Source organism: Nomascus leucogenys, chromosome 5, assembly GCF_006542625.1.
Source record: "Nomascus leucogenys isolate Asia chromosome 5, Asia_NLE_v1, whole genome shotgun sequence".
NCBI lineage: Eukaryota > Metazoa > Chordata > Mammalia > Primates > Hylobatidae > Nomascus > Nomascus leucogenys.
In genome coordinates, this window is record NC_044385.1 from 3,220,690 (window position 1) to 3,239,108 (window position 18,419).

Sequence of the window (18,419 nt, forward strand, 5' to 3'; positions counted from 1 at the left end):
GTGTTGCCTAACAATCCACTCAGTCGTCTGTTGACTTCCTGGCAAACTCCCTCAAAACAGCTATTCTGGAGCATCTCTTGCCTCAAGCTCCAAAGTACTCACTCCCTTCATCTCAGAAAACGTCCTTATCACCCATTTCACTCAACAGATGTGAACTGCACGATCACTGGATGCTATGATTAATCCTCATGTCACCTTTACAGTCACTGACTTTGTACCACTTTAGAGGAATGTCGTATAGCTCTTGCCTCGTGCTCTTAGCCTTGGAGAAATAAAAAGTGCTCCTCCTCAAAGAAGCAAATCTCCCTCTTAGTTTTTTGTGTCCACACTCAGCTCTTGTTCTTCACACACTTGCCTCTCCCTCTCAGCATCTTCATTCTTTTCTTTATTAGCTGTTTCCTCTTTTGCCTTAAAATATTCAGGTATCTTCCTTATCTTGAAAACACTTGATAGGAGCTTCGCCACTCTATTCTATTTCCCGGCTTCCTTTCACTAATCACAACACTTCTTCTACATGGCTTATCTTGTAACTGCCAGCTTCATGTCACACTCATCCACCCCATACCTCACCGCGTTGCAGAATCCTGCCATCACTAGCTCTCCACTGCTCAACCAATCAGCCAATATCTCCCTCCCACTCCCTCCTTTCTCTCCTCCTGTCCACTTCCCTTTCTCCAATAACCTCCTTACTGTCCCCTACCCCCAAGCTTCTGGCTGCAAGATAATCTCCATGGTTTTGTCTTCCTTTTTGGTGGTGGTGGAGGGATTGAGGGGATGGGGTCTGCTCTGTTACCCAGGCTGGAGAAGTGGCACGATCACACTCACTACAGACTGAAACTCCTGGGCTCAAGCGATTCTCCTGCTTCAGCCTTCCAAGCAGCTGAGACTACAAGTACACACTATCATGGCCAGCTAATTTTTTTTTTTTCTTAATAGAGACAGAGTCTCGCTATGTTGCCCAGGCTGGTCTTGAATCCCAGGCTGGTGGGATCAAGTGATCCTCCCACCTCAGCCTCCCAAAGTAGTGGGATTACAAGCATGAGCCTGGCCAGGTTGCTACAGTTTAAAATATTACAGAAGGTGGCCTGGGCAACATGGCAAGACCCCATCTCTACCAAAAATTTAAAAAAAATTATTGGGGTGTGGTGGCGCATGCCTGTAGTCCCAGCTACTTGGGGGAGGATTGCTTGAGCCCAGGAGGTTGAGGCTGCAGTGAACCGAGATCGTGGCACTGCACTCCAGCCTAGGCAACAGAGTGAAACCCTGTTTCAAAGTAAAAAAATAAAATATTACAGAAGGCTAAGAGAATAAGCAGAATCTTAGACCTGGACAAAAAGAAGACGACTGACCTCAATAAGAGCACTTGCAGAGGAGAAAAAGAGGAAGAAAAACCTCCAAAAGAGAGCCAGCAAAAAGAGAATTGAGATCACAAGGATAGAGTACACCGCGGAGGAATAGGGCTATTAAAGAGAATGCACATCCTATCCCACAGCTCAGAGTCCCACAGCACTTACTGTGTGCCAGGGACTGTCCTGACACAGTAATCCCTACATTAACTCACTGAACCTCACAACAACGAGGAGGTAGGTACTATTATTGTCCCCACTTTACAGATAGAAAACTAAAGTTCAGAGACATTAAACAACTTGTCAGGGATCACGTATAGTTAATATTCAAGCAACGACCCCCTCGGCACTAGGGAAATACAGGAAAGAGCTGGGGAGAAGTCTGACAAGAAGGATGAGTAGAAAACGGGGATGAGGGCTGGGCGCGGTGGCTCACGCCTGTAATCCCAGGACTTTGGGAGGCCAAGGTGGGCAGATCACCTGAGGTCAGGAGTTCGAGACCAGCCTAGCCAACATGGTGAAACCCCATCTGTACTAACAAGAGCGAAAATCCATCTCAAAAAAAACAAAGGGAAAAGAAAAAAGAAAAAAAAGAAAACGGGGATAAGAACAAAAGAAAGTCACTCACAATGGGAGAAAAGCAGATTAAGTAGCTTTCTGGCTCAAGAATGAACATCTCTATGTCTTCCAGGAGGAATGGTCCTTGCATCCCTCTCCCCTTATACCAGGATCATGATCTGCATGGATGTGAGAAAAAATAGCCTCTAGCTATCAGGTTCGTATTAGCAGAATCCAGTTCTACAGTGACTTATTACGCGTGCCAGACTCTGGCGTAAGGTCCTTTAAATATTCTTCCTCACTTCTTCCTCATGACAGCTTTGTGTGATACGTACTATTTTACAGATGAGGAAAAATGAACCACAGAAAGGTTAAGGAATTTTCCCAAGATCACACCGGTAGCAAATGGTGGAAACGGGATTCACACACACAGTCCAGCACTCATGCTACCTGCCACTGCAACTGCTGTCTCTCCTAAATCTCAATCGAGCATTCAGACTTAAAGGAGAACTTCTTAACTATAACACAGTGCTTCCAAAGAAAGCTGTGGATATTCCCCCCCGCGACGGGAGCTTTGACCGTAGATCCAGGGCCGCACATTGTTGACCCAAGTGACAAATTTGGCCATCAGATATTTTTGTTGTTGTTGTTGTTGTTTATTTTTTCTTATTACAGTTTTTTTTTTAGTCTAGGATTGGCGTGTTTATTTGTTTAGGTGGGGCATACATACATGTCATGAGTACAGTATGAACTCTGTCTGATTCTCACTCTTATATCACAGGCTGGCCCCCATAAGAATTTGGATCTATCACTCCCAGAAAATATCAGTTTTGTACTGTTTAGAAATGTACCTGCAAGAAGCAGAGGAATGGGCCAAATGACATCTTAACCCAAGTGCTCTGACTCTAAGATTATTTTTAAGAGCACACACAGACACTGTGGCTTATGTAAGAGAATGTTCTTGTCTTAGAAGACCCACACTGAGGCTGGGCACAGGGGCTCACGCCTGTAATCCCAGCACTGTGGGAGGCCAAGGTGGGCGGATCACTTGAGGCCAGGAGTTGGAGACCAGCCTGGCCCACATGGAAAAACCTTGTCTCTACTAAAAATACAAAAATTAGCCAGGCATGGTGGTGCACACCTGTAAGTCCAGCTACTCGAGAGGCTGAGGCATGAGAATCACTTGAACCTGGGAGGTGGAGGTTGCGTGAGTCGAGATCGAGCTACTGCACTCCCATCTGGGGGATGGAGTGGGACTCTGTCTCAAAAAAAAAAAAGAAAGAAAGAAAGGAAGGCCCCAGTGGTGCGTACCTATAGTCCCAGCTACTTGGGAAACTGGGCTGGGAGGACCACTTGAGCCCAGGAGTTCATGTCCATTTCCCACCTGGACAATATAGCAAGACACCTTTCTCCAAAAAAAAAGAAAAGAAAAAAGAAAGAAGATCCACAGTGAAGCATTTCAGGGAAAGGTTACAATGTTCACAATTTACTCTCAAATAGTCTAGCAAAATGGTGATGATAAAATAACAATAATAATAAAATGTATAAATACGTATGTGTGTTTGTTCATACATAGAGAGAAACGGGGGAGAGAGGGAGAAGGAGAAAGAAGAGGCGAAAACAAACGTGGCAGATCATGAGGGATTGGCGAATCTGAGTAAAAGTGCGCAGGAGTTCAGGGCAACACTCTTACCGTTTAGAAGTTTGAAATTTTTTAAATAAAAAGATTTTATTAGAAAAAAACAAGATAAGCACATTTCACTCTCATCCATCAAAACCACAGTAATAACAAAGGATAACAGAAATCCTGCCTCATATACATAAACTATTCATAAAACAATTTACTCTTTTGTGTTATACTATCTGTATCACTTTAGCTTGAAAAGCTGCTTATGAAGGATGTCTTAATCCTCAGTTTCATAATAAAATATATTAGTTACAACATCTTTACTCAGTACTTCAGAAACTTGGCAACCCTGGATAGACCTAAAATCTTGTTTCCTGAAGTGAAAGTTGAGATGAGGCTGTGTATCAGTCTACCATTCCTTGCAGGGAAAAGAAAGGCACAGTGGACCCTTCAACATGGTGTGAACAATACAAGTCCACTTAGATGTGGATTTTCTTCTGCCTCTGCCACTGGAAACAACAAGACCAACCCCTCTTCCTCCTCCTCCTCCTCAGCCTACTCCATGTGAAGATAAGAATTAAGACCTCCTCTTAAGGAGTAGTAAATATATTTTCTCTTCCTTTTTTTTTTTTTTTTTGAGACAGAGTCCCACTCTGTCACCCAGGCTGAAGTGCAGTGGCACCATCTCAGCTCACTGCAACCTCCGCCTCTGGGGTTCAAGCGATTCCCCTGCCGCAGCCTCTCAAATAACAGAGATTACAGGTACGTGTCACCACATTCAGCTAAGTTTATTTTTTTATTTTTAGTAGAGACGAGGTTTCACCATATTGGCCAGGCTAGTCTCACACTCCTGACCTCAAGTGATCCGCCTGCTTTGGCCTCCCAAAGTGCTGGTGCTGGGATTACAGGGGTGAGCCACTGCACCAGCCCCTTATGATTTTCTTAATAACATTTTCTTCTTTTTTCTTTCTTTTTTTTTGGAGAGCTAGCTCTCTCAACCAGGCTGGAGTGCTGTGGCACCATCTCAGCTCTCTACAACCTCCACCTCCCAGGTTCAAGCAATTCTCCTGCCTCGGCCTCCTAAGTAGCTGGGATTACAGGCGCCCGCCACCACGCCTGGCTAATTTTTGTATTTTTAGTGGAGATGGGGTTTTACCATGTTGGCCAGGCTGGTCTTGAACTCTTGGCCTCAAGTGATCCACCTGCCTCAGCCTCCCAAAGTGCCGGGATTACAGGCGTGAGCCACCACGCCTGGCCTAATGTTTTCTCTTATTAAAGTAACATTAGTTTACTTTAGTGTAAGAATACAGTAGATAATCCATATAACATATAAAATATGTGTTAATTGACATTTATGTTATCAGTAAGGTTTTCAGTCCACAGCAGGCTGTTAGTTGTGTTTTGGGAGAGTCAAAAGTTACATGTGGATTTTCAACGGTAGGGGAGATCAGTGCTCCAAACCCCCAGGCTGCTCGAGTCAAGTGTGTGTGCAAAAGACGAAGCCCTTTTCATCTTTCACGAAGGCTGATGAAAGCAGCACTGCGAGCGGCTCCCTGCTGCTGGAAGAGATGGCTTTTCAGATGGACTCGTTGAGCCCCAGGCTCAGCTCATCAGCGGCAGCAATGGCCCGCCCTCTAAAACAGAGCGGTGGCTCCCAGCTGAAGGATCACATTGACCTCAGCCCAAGGCAGCTCACCAGCCAGGTGCCTTTCAGTGCAATTCGCTGACGCAGTTGCCCAGGAAAGGCAATGTAAGAGAGCGAGTGAGAAGAAAAAAACACAAGAGCAAATGAGGAAGGGGAAGGGAGGTGGTGTTTAAATATTAATCGCCCTTTCTTCTCAAATGTCTCTTTCCTCAAATGATAATGGAATGAGATGCATTTATTTCAAAAGGCCTTCCAAATTCCTTGAGATGAGAATAAAAAGAAATTATAGCAGAAGCAAAAACGACTCACAGCTTCTCTTGTCCTCCCATGTTCTGAAATACGGGGCTAGAGGAACAAATGACCGAATGATCCTGTGCACTATCCTCACATCCTATTTCTGGTGCCAAAGACATGGGAGAACAGCAGAAGGGGCCAGGTGGGCCTTGCACATGTCCAGATGGTATCGGGATGGAGCTGGGATCCTGGCCACAGTGGAGGACACCGTATTGCTAACAGTTCAGCCTCAGGAGTAGTGAGGATCCTAAAGGTGAGCTAAGAATGAAAGAGAAGGCAAGAAGCGGGAGGCTGAGGCAGGAGAATGGCGTGAACCCCGGGGGGCGGAGCCTGCAGTGAGCCGAGATCGCGCCACTGCACTCCAGCTTGGGCGACAGCGAGGCTCTGTCTCAAAAAAAAAAAACAAAAAAAAAAAAAGAGAGAAGGCAAGAAGGAGCACAGGTCAGGAAAAGATCAGGCCATTAATTCTGAGAAAGAGAGCAAGGTCTGTCTGCAAAGGGAGACAGCTGAAGAGAAAAATGTAAAAACACTGAAATAAGTGAAAAGAAAGTTACAGGAGATAGGAAAAGAATTCATAGCTTAATGATGAAAATAAAAGGAAGAAGTTTAGAAATAAGAAAACCAGACATTAGACAGGAACTAGAAAATGAAACAAAAATATAAAATAATTGATAAAATCATATATAATATTAAGGTTGGTTAACCTATTTCTACTAAATGAAACTTTGAATTAAGTGAATTGACTGAAGATTAAAATAAAGCTTTTAGGCCAGGCTGAGGCAGGGGAATAGGGTCTGGAGGCAGGGAACCTGAGGCTGTTTCACACTGACTTCCTAGAACTAAATTGAAAGGAAAACCCTAACTTTCCAGCCTAAGTAACAAAAGGACCAGAGGCGACTCCCTTTGCAAACTCACTACCTTTTTCTGGTAGGCAGATGGGAAATTGGCTGTCTGCAACAAACCAGACTGACTGCGGGTTGAGTCTTCGTTTGCATCTTTGTTCACTCCAGCCTCTGAATGGTTGCCGTCCACAACCAGTCAGACTGACGGCTTGCCAAAGCTTTGTTTGCATAGAGGTATAACTTCGTAACTTCACCCTAGCCTCTGATTGGCTGCGAAAACCAACTCCTGTTTGCACGGGGGTGTGACCTTTGTAACTTCATTTCAGCCTCTGGTTGGCTGCTTTCTGCAACCATTCAGACTGACTGTGGGCTAGCACTTCATTTACATGAGGTGGGCATGAAGGGGCCAATGGAAAACTTCTAGTGGGTATTTGGACCCAAGAAGATTCTGCATCTGGTCCCTGGAGCTGCTGCTCTGGACCACTCCCACACTGTGGAGTGTACTGTCATTTTCAACGAATCCCTGCTTTTGTTCTTTTGTTGCTTCATACTTTGCTTTGCTTTGCTGGGCATTTTGTCCAATTATTTGTTCAAAATGCCAAGCACCTGGACAACTTGCAGTCACAACCCTCAACCAGTGACAAGGCAAGGTGGCTCACACCTGTGATCCCAGCACTGTGGAAGGCTGAGGCGGGAGGACCATCTGTGTCCAGGAGTTCAAGACCACCCTGAGCAATACAGTAAGACCCTGTTTCTACAAAAAAATTTAAAATTAGCCAGGCATGGTGGTGTGTGGCTGTAGTTCCAGCTACCCTGGAGGCCGAGATGGGAGGATGACTTGAGCAGGTGAGGCTGAAGCTACAGTGAGCTCTGTGATGCTGCCATCACACCGCAGCCTGGGTGACAGAACAAGACTCTGTCTCAACATAAATAAATTAAATTAAATTCAAGCAACCTTTTAAAACTATTTTTAACATTATTTAAATTATTAAAGAATTTAAAATTATTGAAGTTATCTTTTCAAACAACTATTTAAAAAACTGAAACCAAGCCAGGCATGGTGGCTCACGCCTGTAATCCTAGCACTTTGTTAGGGCTGGGTCAGGGGAGGGGGTACCGAGGCAGGTGGCTTGCTTGAGGTCAGGAGTTCAAGACCAGCCTGACCAACACGGTGAAATGCCATCTCCACTACAAATACACAAACACACACACACAAATAGCCAGGCTTGGTGGCAGGTGCCTGTAATTCCACCTACTAAGGAGGCTGAGGCAGGAGAATCGCTTGAACCTGGGAGGTGGAGCCGAGATGGTGCCACTGCACTCCAGCCTGGGCAACAGAACGAGACTCCGTCTCAAAAAAATACATAAATAAATAAATAAATCCAGCCTAGGTGACAGAGCGAGACTCCGTCTCAAAAACAAACAAATAAATGATAAACTAAAATAAAAAACTGGAACCAATGTAGTAAAATAAAATTAAAATAGTTTTTTAAAGTTTAATAATTCCTTCTTTTGTTAAGTTTTTGGAGTAGAGAAAAAAGATATAAACCCATTTTGCATATAGTAATGGCCTGGTTATCACTGGCTTCTCATAGGCAAACAGTCCTGATTTGGATCCTTTTTTATTCCCATTGTGGTTTTATTTCCATCGTTCCAAGATCGATTTCAAGCTGCCAATTACAAATGTGAAATCACTAAAGGTGGAGTCTGGAAGAAATGCACAATAGCAGAACATTATATGGCACATCCACCATACATACACTAGACACAAATAACCTCAAAGCATAAATATGAGTAAAATATAGTAAAGTAATTACGAAGTGGTAAATTGTAAGTATTTATTACCTTTCTTTTTGTCATTGTTAATAAAAGCATTTATTTTGCATTTTATACAGAATAACCTGAAAAAATATGGACCGCTTCACAAATGTGTGTGTCAGCCTGTGTAGGTGCCATGCTCTTCTTCTCGATGTTGTTCTGATCTTAGATAAGTGCTGCTGAAGAAAGCACCCTTGTTTTTTAATATAATTGAATTAAGTCTATATAATTTATTTTTAATATAAACTAGCTTTAACAATAGTTTGCAGAATTCCTGAAATTTAGCCATTAGCTCTTGTGAGCTGGGATAAGTCTCGCACAGTTTGGCTCCAGCATACCACTGATGGTGAGAGTCAAAATCACTTCATTCAGACAGCTAAAGAGGCCTTCCTGGGGCCGTCCCTGTACGGGTTCATCTCCTCAACAGCGAGAGTGGCCAGGAACAACTCACTCAGTATTCTACCATGTACACAAAACAGAAATCAAATACTACTCTTGAAAAAAAATTTTTGTCCCTTTGAAAAATAATTTTCTTCCTTTTAAATCGATTTCATGGGATTAAAAAAACACTAACTCCTCAATTTTGGTAGGCTTTTGAAAGAAAATGAAAATCAACTGTTCCATATAAAGTATTTAAAATATGCTGATACATTTGATTTCATTTTCTTTCTTTCTTTTTATTTTTTTCTTCGAGACAGAGCCTCGCTCTGTCACCCAGGCTGGAGTGCAGTGGCACAATCTCAGCTCACTGCAACCTCCGCTTCCCAGGTTCAAGCAATTCCCCTGCCTCAGCCTCCCAAGTAGCTGGGATTACAGGTGCCCACCACCACACCCAGCTAATTTTTTGTGTTTTTAGTAGAGACAGGGTTTCACCATGCTGGCCAGGCTGATCTCAAACTCCTGACCTCAAGTGATCCGCCTGCCTCGGCCTCCCAAAGTGCTAGTATTGCAGGCGTGAGCCACCACACTCAGTCAACATTCGATTTCTTTTGTCAACGTAGATGTCTTCTATTGATAAGAAGTACAAACTAACTCCAAAAGCCTTTATGGTTACAAGTATTAAAAATGTTTTTCTGTACCTGTGCTATATATATAGTAGTGGGCATAGGAGTAAGACTATTTGAGAGCAAATGAGCCCCAATAAGGTGGCCCAATCGTGGTGTCATCATTTAATTATGTATAGCATTTGGACCACTTAAAATGTTTGACCCGGGGAAGCTTGATTCTTGGCAGGTTGGCATTTAGTGGTTGTAGTATCACGTTCCTGACACAAGGGGGAGCCAGTGCCATTGAGCTAGGCTATGACTTCAGTTTAAGGGCAGCCTAAGGTCAAAAACACCAAAGTGAAGACCAGATTCAGAACATTTCACACGATTATAAGAGACAAAAAAAATAGGCAAAACATTTTACCTGCTCTATTAAATAGCTAATATTATGCTAAGGATAAGAGAACATTTAAAGCAATCCAAAAATGTCTAAGGACAAAGCAGGATTTGAAAATGGTTTTCATTCATTTAACAAATATTTGAACCCTATGATGTGCTGGTATCGTTTACAGAACAGCAGAGAACAAAATAAAGACCTCGCCCTTACGGAGGGCATTTTTCACACATGAACCTTATTTTGGAAAAGCCATGAAATGAAGGTAAAATAATGACTAAATCTCTTTATTCAGCAGAGCTATTCTGTTCAAAAAAGACCTCTTTTATCCAAGGTCCCTCTAATCAAGAGATCATGTCTCCACTGCTAAGATATGCTTCCTGAACACCTGGTTCTAACTTGCTGCAGTATTATTTCTTATATAGTCCTATGTGCTAGAGTTTGTAGCCCCCTAATAAACTCTGGATCTTCTGTATATCGTTAAAAACAAAAGCTCTATAAAATACTGGATATTACAGAGTGACTGAGAAATAATTTAACCACACAGTCACTTTTCATCTGCCATGGCGCAGGCACTCCCCTCGGCACTGTGATTACTATGAGTTAGGCAAAATACCTGCTGTAACGGAACTCACAATCAAGGGAGTGAAAGAATAAACATAAATAAATCTAAGCGAATTTTAGGTAGTGATAAATACAATGAAGAAATCAGCACCATAACCATCATTTTCATAGCTCTATCAGTTTGCTAGGGCTGCCACAACAAATTACCACAGACTGTGTGACTTAAACCACAGAAATTGATTTCCTCGGTTCTGGAGGCCAGAGGTCCTAGATCAAGGTGTCAGCAAGTCGGCTGCTTCTGAGGCCTTCCTCAATTTGTAGGGGCCACTTTTTCTCCCTGTGCTCTCACCTGGTCACCCCTCTGTGCGTGAGCATCCCAGTGTCTCCCTGGGTGTCCAAACTTCCTCTTCTTAGGAGGACACAAGTCAGATTGGATTAGGGCCCACCCCAATGGCCTCATTTTAACTTAATCACCTCCCTTTTGTTTGGGCTTTTTAACTTAATCACCTCTTTAAAGACCTTATCTCCAACTAAGGTTTCATTCTGAGGTATACTGGAGGTTAAGACTTTAAAACACGAATTTGGAGGGGACGTAATTCAGCCCACAACAATAACAATAATGACATCTTACAACTTACTGCCACCACCAAGCTTGCCTGGCCACCATTCCCCCTTGCCTGCACCACTGCAACAGACCACAGGCTGTCATTCTGCCTCTGCTCTTGCCGGCCATCTCAATCCATTCTCACAGCAGCCAGAACAATCTTTTTAAAATGAAAATCATAACATGTAATGCCCTGCTTAAAACCCTTCAATGGCTTCCTGGTCAACTTCTTAAACTGCACTGAGAAACTTCTTTTTCACGGCATGTAATATATCATTTGGCCCTGCCAAGCTTTTTGGCTTGATCTTACACCACTCTCTAGCGACCTCACAGGTACACTATCCTCTTTGCTTTTCTCCAGCATCCTAATCCTTTCCCCTTCAAAGGGCCTTTATATTTGCTCTCCCCTAGTTCACACAGCTGACTCCTTCTTATCTTAAAGTTCTTATCTCAAAAATTACTTCCAGAGACGCACTCCCTGACCAGAACGTCTAAACTATTCCAACCCACCTAACCACACCCCAATCTCTAATGTATTATCCTACTTTATTTTCTTTCTAGCACATGTTGTTATATCATCCTGTTTTATTTACAGGTAGCATTTATTACTATTTGAAATTGTATTTATTACTTGTTTACTTTTCTATTATCCATCTTTTTCCTCTAAAATATAAGTTCCTGGAGGGCAGAGGCCTTGGCTTTCATTGCTATATTCTAACACCTAGAAAAAGCTCACACTTCATAAGAAATCAAATATTTGTTGAATAATTCATGTTTGTGTGTTTGGTTTTTTTTTGTTGTCGTTTTTTTTTTTTCTTGAGATGGAGTCTCGCTCTGTCGCCCAGGTTGGAGTGTAGTGGCGCGATCTCGGCTCACGGCAAGCTCCGCCTCCCGGGTTCGATCCATTCTCCTGCCTCAGCCTCCCCAGCAGCTGGGACTACAGGTGCCTGCCACCACGCCCGGCTAATTTTGTGTATTTTTAGTAGAGATGGGGTTTCACCGTGTTAGCCAGGATGGTCTCGATCTCCTGATCTTGTGATCTGCCCACCTCGGCCTCCCAAAGTGCTGGGATTACAGGCGTGAGCCACCGTGCTGGGCCTTGTATGTTTGTTTTTTATAGGCAGAGCCTCGCTATGTTGGCCAGCCTGGTCTTGAACTCCTGGGCTCAATTGATCCTCCTGCCCCAGCCTCCCAAAGTGCTGGGATTACAGGCACGAGCCACTGTGCCCAGCCAATAATTAATGAATTTGTAGAACACTTTATAGCTTGAAAAATGCCTTTCACTGAAACAGTACTTTCATATATATCCACTCATTTAATTCTAATGTCAATCTATATTATACTCCCCATTTTAAAAATAAGGAGACTAGAACTTTGAGACGATATCTGACTCGCCCTGCTAGTAACATAGCTAGTCTGGGGCAAAATCGGAAATTGGTCCCATCCTCTGACTCTCAGCACTTTTCCCAATAACATCTTAGAACAAATCTTGATGGCGAGTGTGATTCAAGCTGAAAAGTAGTGGCAGAGAAAAAGACTCAGGTGCAGACCAGACCCTATGCTGTCTGCACATTTCACCAAGACACCTTGGTCATAACAAGGGTTTCATAAATGTTTACTGAATTAATAGACTACAGCATTTTTCTGTGTTGGGAAAGGCCTAAGTTAATTCTAAATTCCACATTGCCCAATGGCTGCCAACTGCCCAAACAAAAGGAGAACAAGCCACCACTGTCCTGGAATTTCCTTTTTAAAAACGACACCGAAACGCCACTTGGCAAAAACCACAGTAATAACAGTCACAGGCAAGATCGACCGACGGATGCTACTTGTGGGCCAGAGTTTGAGGGGAATCAATATTTGCACAGTCTCAAAGTATCTCCTCCAAGATATTTACCAAACACAAAAGGAAAATTCATAACTTTGCTGTGGGGAAACCTGGCAGACACTATCTTAAGCAAGCAATTAAACTTAACATCATCAGTACTAAAGCATAGCAATATCATGTATTCCCTGACATGATGCTCTGAGAAGGGCACAAACTCACTTGTGTGTAGTATTCTCGCCAAAAATATACTGCCTCAATCTAATCACAGGAAAATATCTGGCAAACCCAAACCGAGGGACATTCTAAAAAAGAATTCAGCAGGATTTTTCAAAAGTATCACGGTCATGAAAGAGGAACTGTCACAGATTGGAGGGCTAAAGAGACAAGACGACAAGACAAGACGACAGGGTTCTGCATGGATCCGGGGAGAGAGGAGGGAATTCATGGAAAAACTGGTGAAGCTCCAGTACGTCTCTAGTTCAGTTGATGGTACTGAACCAATGTTAATTTCTTGGTTTTGATCATTGTAGTGTAGTTATGTAAGATGTGAATGGGGTGAAGGATACGCAGAAACTCTCTTGCACAATTTTTTTTTTTTTTAGAGGCAGAGTCTCACTCTGCTGCTCAGGCTGGAGTGCAGTGATGCCATCCTAGCTCACTGCAGCCTCGAACTCCTGGGTTCAGGCAATCCAACCACCTCAACCTCCTGAGTAGCTGGAACCACAGGCATGTGCCACCATGTTTGGCTTTTTTTTTAATTTTTTGTAGAAACAAGGTTTCATTATATTGCTCATCCTGGGTACTATTTTTTTTTTTGCATTTATGTAACTCTGAAATTATTTCAAAATAAAATTTTTTTAAAAAAACTGGATAATATTTCACTGTGTATACATATCACATTTTCCTTATCCATTCATTTGGACACTTAGGTTAATTCCCTATATTTGCTATTGTGAATAATGAAGTAAATAAGGGGGTGCACTAAAAAGATTAAATTTCAAAATAATGGCATATTAGATTCCTTTTTTCTCTGTGGTCAAGGAATGGAAATTTCTGGTTAATCAAATATTTTTAACAGTTACCACTTTTATACAATATCAGGGATATTAGCCATTTACAATGTAAGATTTTTCTCAAGGTGCTATTTATCTCTTGATTTTATTTTTTTGGCTTGAAATTTTATTACGTAAAATTTTATCAAATTTTAAAATCTTTTTACTTCTGGCTTTTGTTTTGAGTTATTTTTCCTACTCCAAGTTTATAACAGAATTCATTCATATTTTTAAATACTTAAGATTTTGTTTTAAACCTAGATACTTGTTGAACACAAACTTTATCTTACTATACAGCATGAAGTACAGATCCAATTTTATATTTTTCCAAATAGCTATCCAGTTAAAACTATCTTTTCCCCACACATCAGAGATGCCATTTATATTCTATATTAACTTTCCATATGCACTTGGAACAATTTCTGGATTTTCTATTCTATTTCATTGATCCATTATGCCACGCTGTTTTAACTATAATAGACTATTTGTAATATGTTTTAATATCAAATAAAGCTAAACTCACCTCCTTACTCTTATCAGAGTTTTTTTGTCAATTCTTGCTAACTTATTTTTCATGTGAAAATTAAAATTCACTTATCTAGCTCCAGAAAAGATCTGTTGCTATTTTAATTGAGATTGTGTTAACTTAATAAGTTAATTTAGGATTATTTGGCATCTTTATAATTTTAAGTCCTCTTATCCAAAAACGTGGTATGTCTATTTGTTCATATATTTTTATATATTTCAGGTTACCTGAATATAGCATTTATATGGTTTTTGTTATATTTTTGTCTACAAATTTTAGCTTTTTTGTTGCTATTGTAAATGAGTCTTATTTTCCATTATATCATCCAACTGGTCATTGTTTGTATAGTTGAACACTCTTGATTTCTATGTATTAATTTTATTCCCTACTATAGCAAATATTATTTTTCTTTGTAGTTTTTCCATTAATTCTCTCGAGGTTTCCAGATATTTAATTATACATCTGTGAATACAGATAGTTCTTTCTTCTATCTTTTCCACCTCCTACCATTTAACATCAAATACTTATGTGTCTGTTATCACCTGTCTAATTGTATTGGTTAATACCTCTAGTCAATACTAAATAATAACAGCAAATGTGGATATCATTATCTTATTCCTGACATTAAGAAAACGCTGTTTGTGCCTTCTTTATTAAGTAAGAAACTAGATTTTGGGCTGAAACACACATATTTTATGCTAAGAAAGCATGTCCGTAACTTCTACTTTATTGAGTCTTTAAAATTATGAGTGTGTTAATTCTGTCAAATGCCTCTATAGAGATGATCCTATGATTTTTCTTCACAGATCTGCTTATATGATGAATTACATTAATAAACTTCCCAACACAGAACTATTTTTACATTTCTGGAATGAACCTCCATTTGCTTATGCATGCCACTGAATTTTGTTGCTAACATTTTATTTACAATTTTTGTACAGCTATTCATAAGATTGTTTTGTAAGATTTTTTAATGCAATCTTTATTAAGTTTTTGGTGTCAACATTATATTTACTTTGGAAAAAGAATTTGGAAGTTTTCCTTCTTTTCCTATTCTCTGAAAGAGATGAAGTAGCACTAGAGCTAAAATGTTCTTCTTTGATAGAATTTTTTTTTTTTTTTTTTTGAGATGGAGTTTCACTCTTGTTGCCCAGGCTGGAGTGCAATGCCACCATCTCGGCTCACTGCAACCTCTGCCTCCCAGGTTCAAGGGCTTTTCCTGCCTCAGCCTCCTGAGTAGCTGGGATTACAGTCATGTGCCACCACACCCGGCTAATTTTTTTGTATTTTTAGTAGAGACGGGGTTTCACGATGTTAGCCAGGATGGTCTCGATCTCCTGACCTCGTGATCCGCCTGCCTTGGCCTCCCAAAGTGCTGGGATTACAGGCGTGAGCCACCGCGCCCAGCTGATAGAATTATCCTATGAAACTATCTGGATTGAAGCCTTTTGGTGAGAGAACTCTGAAAATTTGCCTAATGATTCTATGTAAATTAGTGTGTTTAGATTTTCTATCTTTATGAGATCAGTTTGTTTGTTTTGCTTTTTTCATCAATTGATTTTTTAAGTGTATAATCCAGTGGTTTTTAGTATATTCACAAGGTTGAGCTACCATCACCACCATCTAATCCTAGAACATTTTAATCACCCCATAAAGAATCCCCATACCTGTTAGCAGTTACATCCATCCCTCCCTCCCCTTACCTCCTCACAACCACTGATCTGTGTGTCTACAGATTTGCCTGCTCTAGACATTTCATATAAATGTCATACACAAGTGGCCTTCTGTGTCCAGCTTCTTTCACTTAGCAGAATGTTTTCTAGGTTCATCCGCGTCGTAACACATATCAGTACTTCATTCCTTTTTATAGCTGAACAGTATTCTATTTTATGAATATATCATGGTTCGTTTATCCACTCATCACCTGATTGACATGTGAGTTGTTTCTATTTTTTGGCTAGTATAAATAATGCTACTATGATCATTCATCCACAAGTTTTTGTGTGGACATATTTTTTCATTTCTCATCAGTATATGCCTAGGAATGAATTTGCTGGGTCATACAGTAACTCTACATTTAACTTTCTCAGCAACTACTAAACTGTTTTCTAAAGTGGCTGCACCATTTTATATTTCCACCAACATTAGCCATCTTTCATTTTTGAAATTACAGCCATCCTAGTGGATCTAAAGTAGTATTTCATTATGGTTTTGATTTGCATTTCCCTGATGACTAATGATGCTTAGCATATTTTCATGTGTTTTTTTGGCCATTAAATAATCTTCCTTAGAGAAATGTCTGTTCAAATACTTTGTCCACATTTTAATTGGGTTATTTGTCTTTTTATTGTTGTCAGTTTTTTATATATTACAGGTACTAGACCCCTTATCAGATATATGATTTGCAAATATTTTCTCCCATGCTGTGGCTTGTCTCTTTATCTTCTTGACAGTGTCCTTTGAAGCACAAAAGTTTTTAATTTTGGTGAAATTCAATTTATCTATTTTTGTCTTGGGTTGCTTGTTTTAGTATCATAGCTAAGAAACCACTGCCTAATCCGAGGTCACAAACATTCACACCAACGTTTTCTTCTAAGGGTCTTAAAATTTTAGCTCTTTATTGAGATCTTTTATCTTTTTCTTCTTTTTTTTTTTTTTTCTGAGACAGACTCTCACTCTGTTGCCCAGACTAGAGTGCAGTGGTGCGATCTCGGCTCACTGCAACCCCCGCCTTCCAGGTTCCAGCGATTCTCCTGCCTCAGCCTCCCAAGTAGCTGGGATTACAAGTGTGTGCCACTGTGCCTGGCTAATTTTTGTATGTTTAGTAGAGATGGGGTTTCACCACACTGGCCAGGCTGGTCTTGAACTCCTGACCTCAGGTGATCCACCTGCCTTGGCCTCCCAAAGTGCTGGAATTACAGGGGTGAGCCACTGCGCCCAGCCCTTTTATCCATTTTGAGTTAATTTTCATATATGGTGTGTGGTAGGGTCCAACTTCATTCATTTGCATGTGGATATTCAGTCATCCTAGCACCATGTATTGTAAAGACTATTGTTTTTTCTATTGAATTGTCTTGCCGCCTTTATTGAAGATCAATTGACCATAAGTGTAAGGGTTTATTTCCAGACTCTCAATTCTATTCCACTGATGTATGTGTCTAGCCTTATATCATCATGCTAGTATCACAGTCTTAATTACTGTAGCTTTTCAGTAAATTTTGAGATCAGGAAATGGGAGTCCCACTTTGTTGTCCTTTTTCAAGATTGTTTTGGCTATTCTAGGTCCCTTACATTTCTATATGAATTTTAGAATTAACTGTCAATTTGTTAAAAAAAAAAAAAAGGCAACCAGGATTTTGATAGAGATTGCAATGAATCTGTTAATCAATTTGGGGAGTATTGCCATCATAACAACATTAAGTCTTCCAATCTATATACATATGACTAGGACTGGTTCTGGCGAATTGTATTTTACTAGAAAGTTGACCATTTTAGCTAGGTGTTCAAATTCACTTGTATAGAGTTGTACAAATGACTCTCATTAGATTTGAAATTTTCCTATGTTTTAATGATTCTGTCTCCTAAGTTATCTTGCATTTGTACTTTCCCAAATAAGACACTGCTACTGATTTATCTTTCTATTAACCTTTTGCAAAAAAAAAAAAAAAAACAAACTTTCATTTATTGGTTCCTACTGTTACACTGTTTCCCAACCCCATTAATTCTGTTTTTATCTTCATTAATTTCTCCTTTCTGCTTTCTTTCAGTTTACCCTTTTTTCCTAGCTTTTTTGAGTTGGATGTTCTGTTCATTTTTTTCATGCTTTCATTTTTCTTTAGATAGGCATTTAATGAGTCTTAATTTGGTTGTATCTCATAGATTCTAACATCATTTCCATTTTCTCTTTTTTTTTTTTTTTTTTTTTTTCTGAGATGGAGTCTCATTCTGTTACCCAGGCTGGAGTGGAATGGCATGATGTTGGCTCACTGCAACCTCTGCCTCCTAGGTTCAAGCAATTCTCTTGCCTCAGTCTCCCAAGTAGATGGGATTACAGGTGCACGCCACCATGCCTGGCTAATTTTGGTATTTTTATTAGAGACGGGGTTTTGCCATTTGGCCAGGCTGGTCTTAAAACTCCTGACCTCAAATGATTCGCCTGCCTTGGCCTCCCAAAGTGCTGGGATTACAGGCATGGGCCACTGCGCCCAGCCTGTCATTTCCGTTTTCAAATCTAGTTTCCATTATTGTTATTTTCTTATAAGTTTTCAATTTAATTTTCCTAAAATTTTACCTTTGAACTAAGAAGGGCTTTTTTTATATAGACTTTAAAAATGT

At 40.6% G+C, this 18,419-nt stretch overlaps 1 protein-coding gene and 1 non-coding gene across 10 annotated transcripts in view; both read right to left on the reverse strand.

The window, feature by feature from the left end:
• Positions 1-18,419, reverse strand: part of EFCAB2 (EF-hand calcium binding domain 2) — a 174,380-nt gene that overhangs the window by 89,603 nt on the left and 66,358 nt on the right. The gene's annotated exons all lie outside the window — the stretch shown is intronic.
• Positions 8,218-8,321, reverse strand: LOC115835279. Its single transcript, XR_004030268.1, has one exon. It is a non-coding gene; the product is annotated as a U6 spliceosomal RNA (small nuclear RNA).